This window comes from Anas platyrhynchos, chromosome 20, assembly GCF_047663525.1.
Source record: "Anas platyrhynchos isolate ZD024472 breed Pekin duck chromosome 20, IASCAAS_PekinDuck_T2T, whole genome shotgun sequence".
Classification (NCBI taxonomy): domain Eukaryota; kingdom Metazoa; phylum Chordata; class Aves; order Anseriformes; family Anatidae; genus Anas; species Anas platyrhynchos.
Genome location: NC_092606.1, coordinates 9329800 through 9338021, shown reverse-complemented (window position 1 = coordinate 9338021; position 8222 = coordinate 9329800). Strand labels below are relative to the sequence as shown.

The window sequence follows — 8222 nt, the reverse complement described above, 5'->3', positions numbered from 1 at the left end:
GAAGTCTTGGCATACGAACGTACGTGTTTATCCATCTACCAGTTGACATAAGTGCTAGAGAGTGGTTTGTTACAAGACACAACCCGTGGTCAACTTCCATGACCAACCGCTCGAGTGTTTTCAGGTTGTTACTCACGTGCAGTGCCCTTTGGGGACTGAGGCACGGTTTGGCTGTGATATTTAAATGATACTGACCAGAGAAGCACAGAAAAGCTCGGGTTGGAAGGGACCTAAAGGTCATCCAGCTCCAAACCCCTGCTATAGGCAGGGGTGCCACCCACCAGATCAGGTTGCCCAGGGCCTCATCCAACACCTCCAGGGATGGGGCATTGACAGCTTCTCTGGACAGCCTGTGCCAGTGCCTCACCACCCTCTGAGTGAAAAATTTCCTCCTAACATATATTCTAAACCTCCCCTCTTTTAATACCTCCCTATTTTAGAAGTTCTAACATGAGCTCCTGGTCTTCAACACCCAAAGCCAAGTGGGTGGAAATCACAGGAGGTTATCCCCTGTCACCTCTAGCTTAGCCTTGTCCACCCAGCCCACCCTGCTGCCCCCACTCCCCTTGGCCACAGTGCTGCAGAATATGAAGTGTTTGCTTGCATGGACATGAAGTCTGTGCCATTTCCATAGGTGTTCAGTGGAGATGAAGGTAATATCTGATCTTCATCCAGGCTCATTTTATATCTGCAAATTGATACACTTTGAATCAGAAAAGACAATACATCAACCTCCTGTACATTTCACTTTTCATCCTCCTAATGAATGAAGCCTAATTATGAATTTCTAATTTCCACTGTTTACACAAAGCATTTTTACTTTATTTCCTTTTGGCTTTCTGTCTTCAGAAACCGTAAGGGTTCACATAGCCCTTGGTGCCTCTATGCAACAGGAAACACAATCAAATAAGGAAATTTATGTAAACCCTGGCTTTGCAAGAGGAAGATTTGCTACTGTGTGTGAGTTGGCAATGAATAGGCTCTTATAATGTATTCCTCATTGCTTTCCTCTTCCTTTGCAGACAGTCAATACCCTTGAGAGAAGTTAATTAGATCCGCTTCACTCTGTTTGGTCCTACCACTCTGAGATCTGAATACAGGGGAGAGGGAAATCCCAGCAAAGCAAATTGACTCGATTAGAGTAGAAGACCACTGAACAATTGCTCCCATTGTCTATGATCACAGAGGATGATCTACTTTAAAAGCAAGCATGAAAACGTTAAAACAATTATTTTAAAATATTTGTGCAAAATCCCAGTTCAGAAACAGGATGCAAGCAGAAACTTAAAAAGGAGCCGTTTTCGAAGGCACCAGCGTGTGCAGTACATTCACAGCTCTGTGCCTGATTGTAGCTGTTTGAAACCACTCACTGCAGGTATTAGTATTGCTAAGTAACCATTTGCACATCAAACTAATGAAGGTGATAACATCTACGAAGCAGGCATCAAAAATGTGTGTACTTTTTCTGTATTGCTATGGAAGTGGCTGAATGGATTGAAAATGTGCAATAAAATCGCACATAGTTGTGGGTTGGTTTTTGCTTGTTTGTTTGTAAAGACTGCTTAGAAAGCTGACAATTCAGGAATACCCAGATCTGGTTTTCTTCCCTTCCTATAGGCAATGATTTTATATTGTAATTGTCATCCTGTAGAATAAACGGACCAACCAGCTATGAGAACAGCAAAAAGGGCCCTCAGAACAGCTGCCTGTACCTAAAACTCTTCTTTAAAACAAACACCCCCCAGCAAATTCTCATAGAGTTCCAAATCTGGACCCCATGGGATCTGAGCAAATATGAGCGACCAAATCAAACCTCAGAGGGATGTTGTTGACCTGGTTACAGTTAAGGCAAATGAACACCAAAATGAAGGAAACTTGCCTCAAATCACAGAGGAAATCAGTGAAAATCCTGAGCTCCACCAGCCCCTGTTCAGCTGCCTTTGCCTCTTGACATACACTGTTATGCAGAACAAGTCTAACACATGCTTTTATAGGGCAGAAACACTTTCTCTGTGGTGTCAGATAAAAGCAAGTTTTAAGGCTTCAGTGCAGTCGGAATTAAGATCCCTTTTGTCTCAGTTTCCTAAGGTAAAAAGACAAATGCATTTGGGGGAGCCCAAGAGAACCGCCCACAGGTACCAGTGCTCATTAGGATGAGCTGTGGGCAATTTTAACCAGATTTAACAGAGGGGCAGATGTCTCAAAGGCACTAAACTCCTACCAATTTTTGAGTCATTTTAAGTCATTTTTAGCATGAGTTGTTGAAGACTCTCAGCTAAGTCCCAAGCACTGTGCCAATGGGACTCCCTGACCTGCAGTTTAAGCTACACACCCTTCAATAGATATTTCTGATACAGAAAGGAAGCTCCCCTCTAATTTCCATCAAACGCTGGGACAAATTCAGCTTCTGGAAATACAATCCTGTTAGAGACCATGAAATAAAACCCTGTCTGTGAGGCACTAAGTGGTCACTGGTGTTAGGAGTAAGTCATATCACATGAGATGCTCAGAGTATTTTACTGAAGCCCAGCACCAGGAAATGTTATTTCTAGCCAGCCCAACCAAGGGGTAATGGAAATGGCCTTTGGGATGAATGGGAAAGGACAGATGTTTGCCTGTTATAAAACACCTGGTGCAGACACAGAGCAAGAAGAATTACATGTCTACCAGCTAACGCTAGAGGAAGATACTTTACTACACTCCATCTCCTGCCCCGGACCCATCACTTTAAGTAAACATCATAAATTAGCTCTTGGGCAGAGGTGAGCTGGATGGCTCAACAGAAAACAAATCACCTGAAAATACAATTTCATATATGCACAATATGCATGTTATGGTCTCCCTTAATCTCACTGTTAATACATCACATTGACCTACAGACGCTGAGCCACAGCAATGCCTGCACGCTTCACACACCTGCTGCTGTCCTGGTGGTTGCAGTCCCCCAGCCTGCACGTGTAAACAGGACCAAGGTAGGATAATGCCGTCTCCAGGCACATCTTTTAGCTTTGCCTCTGGTTTTGGACAGAATTCACACTTCTGTAATTCATTCTAGGTGCAGCAAATGTGCCCAAGGGAAGTACCAGATCCCAATGGTGCCATGAGCTACAAGAACCCAAGGAGATGGGTCCAGTCCCTCTGTGTTTCCAGCCTGTTCTGCTCAGAGTAGCTTCCATGTTACCTTACCCACACTTCTAAGGCAAGAGACTCCTAATGCTTCCTTTGCCTCTGTTTTTCTGTCCTTGTTTCCCATCAAAGCTTCGTAACAGCAACCAGCACCCCTCTGGGTAGGATTAGACCCCTGTTTTTCTGAGCCCTTATTAACAAAAGTTTAAAAATGCCTCTTGGAGAGCTCGAGTCCCAGCCTGGCTCTGCCGTGCTTTCTCGCTCCTTGAGTGCAGAGGCTGAGGTTACTGCTCCCAGACACGTAACGTGGCCTGAACACGAGCTGACTGCTTGCCCTTACCGCTCCTTCCCAGAGCCAGGCACAAATACTCATTTCAAAAGGATTGCCGAAGGGCAGTCCTTAAAAAAAATATAACACTCCAAAACAGAAAGGATAGGCTGGGTCCTCTGGAACAAACCTGGTACTGATGAACAGGGTGAAGAAGCAGCATCACCCTCAGGCTCAGCTTTGCTTTTATCAAAGCTTTTTGTTGTAAGAGATCATTTTAGTGTTTCTGGGTTTTCTTTCTTTCTTTTTTTTTTTTTTTTCTTCCCCTTTCCTTGAATTATAAGCTAACACTTTCTCTTATTGCATGCCTGCAAATCCTACCTTGGAGAGGTGGTATTTCTGGGCAGAGGGCAATGAAAAGGAGAAACAATTAGGATTATATTTTCACTTCCCATCTTGGTCTTCTCCACCTCCACTCTCTCACAAGGGCACACACTGGTTCCCAAAGCCGATTTCCTCTACAGCCAGAGGCAGCCATGCTCAGGGGCATTTTGATGTGCTCAGAGCACAAACTGTAGCTTCAAACTGCGAGGGCAGCCTCCCGGCAGGCAAGCAGCATCTGGCCCCGTGCAGGCACGACACGGAGGCTGATGGAGGCTCATGACCATCCCTTTGGCCATTCCTGAAGATGCCCCCTCATCCATAATGCTGACAATGTGTCCCCTCTGTTCTTGTCGCGGGGTCTGGTACAAATATCACCCTTGAATTGTCCCCCGGTCCCTGAATTAGCAGTGTGCGTTCACTTTTTGCCCTTTTCAGCATTGAGTGCTGTGGAAGGCTCGCTCACCTCCTCCGCTCCCCCCCAGAGTCCCACTAACCTCTGGGGAAAGGGACGAAACAGCCAGCCAATAAAAATAGGAAATACTGAAAAGGTCAAATCACACTATTACAATAAATTACCATAATTCAGAGTGTAAATCAGGCATTAAAATGATGATATGTTGCAAGACAGAGATTGGCATTAGACCTGAAAATGGCACAACATTAATGCAGTCCGAGGTCAAAGATCCAGCTGGGAAATGGTAAACATTTTAAAACTAGACCCTTATCGCTATAATCTTGTGATCTTCTGAGGCTGTCACGTCAGGCATTACTGAATGATGGAAGCAGCACATTGCGCTATGATTTATTTTCCATACTAAAGACTTCAAAGCCAACAAGTGGGGGTAATTGAAAATAGAGATACAAGCAGCACTGGATAACCTTTAAATGGTTACCTTAAGCCATCGACAGCTTGCTGATTTGAGAGGGTGACATTTATTCTGCGTAATGTGGTAGCATCTTTTTAAATGCCTCTCTGCTGTGGCTAGGGCAGTGGACATTTAATGGAATAATAACAGCATTTGCAGTGACATTACCAGCATGGCAGAGGAGATCCTAAGGCACAGGGGGGTCAGAGGGCTGGGGCTCATGTCATGCTCCTGCCTCAGGTATCTTGGGTGAGTTTGGACAGGTCTCCACCCCAGAAAGAGGAGAAAATGATCCTGTCCTCTGCACTCAGATAAGATGTGATGGTACTGATATTGGCAAGAGCTAAAGAGAATAAATAATGGGTAAGCAGGGTTAAAAAGCATGCCAAGAACACAGGAGGAAGGTGAGCTCCTGCCTGCCTGGGGCTGGGGGAGATGTCTCACCTAGCACCATCAGTTCACTGCCACGTTGCCATCTCTGGTCTCCTCCAAGCATCTGCTGCCTGCCTTTGCACACTGAGAGGCGACAAGAGCACAACGGGGTGAGCTCTGAGAGAGCCTCCGCAGGCAGGAGATTTCAGCTCAGCACACCACAAAACCTAACCAAGGCACAGGTACACGTGCCAGGCCAAAATCCTTCAGCTATTCGTTATTAACACAGCTTTGCCAAGGCCTAGCCAGCCCTTAACACACCCACAAATGCTGAACAAGACAGGCAAGACTGGCCAAGTCTTCCAAGACGGAAGAGGACAGCTGACCAAGCTTGTCCTTCATCACACCTGATGGAGCAACTCCAAGGTCAAAAATCTTATTTTTTTTTTCCATCTGTGTGAGTCCAGCAAAACATTTTGTGCCCTCAGAATCCCCTGTTCCCTGTCACAAAGCTATGGGACAAACAGTCCTTGCCCAGGTGGCTGCTCCCAAGAAGCAGAGCAGCCATCTCTTAGCTGGAGACTGAGCAGCCTGGGGACACCCAAAGGGAAGATATGCCCCAAAGTGGTCTTTCTCCCTTGCGCCATCCTGCAGACAACTTGGATAAATCCAAGGTACCAGCAAGAAATGGCATGGAGGATTAATCTGTCCTGCATCTATGCTACTTACCAATGGACGACAGATGGTGGCAAAAAGTCTTCTGCCCCTTTCTTGTATTTGCTGGTTCGTAAAAGAGGGGTGGGAAGGGAAAAAAAAATGGAAAGGAAAAGAAAAAAAGAGAAAAAAAATAAAAAGAAAAAAAGAACGAGCTAATTTTCCACAGCAGCAGCCGGCAAGTATTTTAATCCACGAGTCACCCAGCTGCAGAAACCTCCTGTTCTGAATGGATTTTCCATCTTTTAAAATTTGCTGTATCCCAGTAAAGCTCTTTCATTTCACACAGATTAAGAGTTAATTCAGGTCAAATAAGGATTAATTAGTCTGTGTAAACCAGCCCCAGACACTGATGCGCTGGAGATCTTTTTTAAATTAGTTGCTGTTACTGTAAGTCTGTATCTTCTGATGGCGAGACCTCTGGTGTATTATAAATTTGCAATCAGGTACCCCACGGGATGTGAGATGAGGGAAAATGTCAGTCTTAACAGTGTTTAAATCCCTCCTGCCGCTGAACTGCAGCCTCTTTCAAATTAGGTCCTGTTGGCAAAATCAGATAAAGAGATGGAAATAAATGATGTGAACAAAGGGCATCAAAGAGTATCATTTAAATTGTTATTGACTGTGGGCACAAAAAAAGCGCAGCATGAAAACATACTTAATAAGAGGAGATAATAGGACCATGGAGACAATTTTTTTGATTTAGAGAAAAAACATCAAATAATTTGTGTGCATGTGTACGCTTTTTCACCTAGTTTACAGGTAAGGGAGAGATTAATACAGACTATATTTCACAGACCAAGAACAATTGCTTTGATATGCAACATGCACTAACATCAGAGGCTATTTATTCAGACATCATTGCAGGAGAAGAGACCAAACCTGTTGCCACTCAACTGACTTCCAGGATGTATCACAAGAACCGTAAAACATTTGGCAGATTGAACGACAAATAAGAGTGAACAATTTTTTGGAGGGCTAACGTGAGGCAACACTTTCAGACAGACTCATCCAAGATCATGCAGCAATCTCTGAGGCACGGAGAACTAAGAGATAAATAAGGAAACAGATATGGTCCCTCCATTGCTCTTAAACATCGTTGGTGTGGATTTAGGGAATCTGCTTTGCCACATCTTGCTGAGTTACCTACATACATGGGCTGAAAATGGGATTGAATGTAGAAACTCCAAGTGTCTCTAGCTAAAGGATAATAATTTGGGGATTATTGCATTTAAAATAAATATATCTCCTAAGCAATTTAGGACCCCACATTCTGGTTTGGGGAATAACTGTGTCTCTGCCCTGCCCCTGGAGCTAATTCATGCCCAGCTGAGAGCACAAAGAATTGGTCCAAGTCTTGAGGGTTTGGCTGCTGAGGATGCCCCCAAGATTTCAGGTGCACTTTTTGGTCTGTCCTGGGCAAGAGCTGACCCAAGCCTTCACCTGTGCCAAACCAACACCTTCTTTTTCTCCCTTCCCCCCACATTGCCTCTAAATTCCTAGGAGAGTTCCTAGGAGAGGACCTGCCAAGACTTTACATCAGGTCCCTCACATAGAGACTTAGGGGAGTTTTGGGAGAGCTTGTAAGACTTACTCCTCTCCTTTATTGAAAGCGATGCCCAGTAGGTAAGGGTGATAAATAGGACTCAGGTACCTTGGTGGCTGTGCTAACGAAGCACAGATTATGTCTGCTCCTTCTCTGAGACCCTTCACCCTTGCTCCAAGCAGCCAGAAGAGCTCTGCTGTCCTTCCTAGTAGCGACTGACCCTTCCCAGTCACAGTGCTGGGCAGAAGGAGGTCAGGAGTGCGGCAGAGGCAGGATGGCCCAAGATTTCCAGCAGTTCACTGCGGAAGCAAAAAAAAGAGAAGGCAACAATTAGGGGATCCTTCCAGGATGCCCTGCCGAGAAGAACACCGAACGTGTTACAGTCTCAACATTTACGCACCACTGAAATCTCTGCGCTGTCCTGCTGGGGGTGCCGCCTCCAGAAGAGACAGAAGTAGTTATTCAAGCCAGGAATTTGTAATAATATTTCTCCAGACCTTTCTCCCTCTCCCTAGAGTGGGTAAGGCAGTTGTTTCCCCAGCTTGCCTGCAAAGACTTGCATTTACCTTGGAAATGGGCCCAACCTAGAAGAGGAGCTGAGCAGCCTTTGCACTTCGAAGACCTTCTAGTTCGGGCAGGATGAGACTCCAGATGCAAATACCTTTGTGACACAGATACACGTTCAGCCCTGGATGTGACCGAAGGAATGGGAGCCCATTTCTTCTGCTAAGACAGCACTGTGGATTTGAATGGTGCATTATTAAACGAAACAAAGCAAAAAAAGCTCACCGTGAGACAGGCACACATTGCTGGACTTGGACTCAGCTTGCTCCAGCTCATCCCTATTGACTCTGTGATTTTTCCTCCCTTCATTATGTTTGACAGCATTAATCAGATGCTGCAGAGAGCTTGGTCAGATGTACAGTTCCCAAGGAACTGTAACTTT

At 45.1% G+C, this 8222-nt stretch overlaps 1 long non-coding RNA gene across 1 annotated transcript; it reads right to left on the bottom strand.

Annotated features, from left to right (window-relative positions):
• Positions 1-5886: 5886 nt before the first annotated feature.
• On the bottom strand, positions 5887-7572 carry LOC139999174 (uncharacterized). The gene is made up of 2 exons (XR_011804331.1): positions 7385-7572; positions 5887-6270 (listed from the first exon to the last, which is right to left on the bottom strand). It is a non-coding gene; the product is annotated as an uncharacterized lncRNA (long non-coding RNA).
• Positions 7573-8222: the final 650 nt, after the last annotated feature.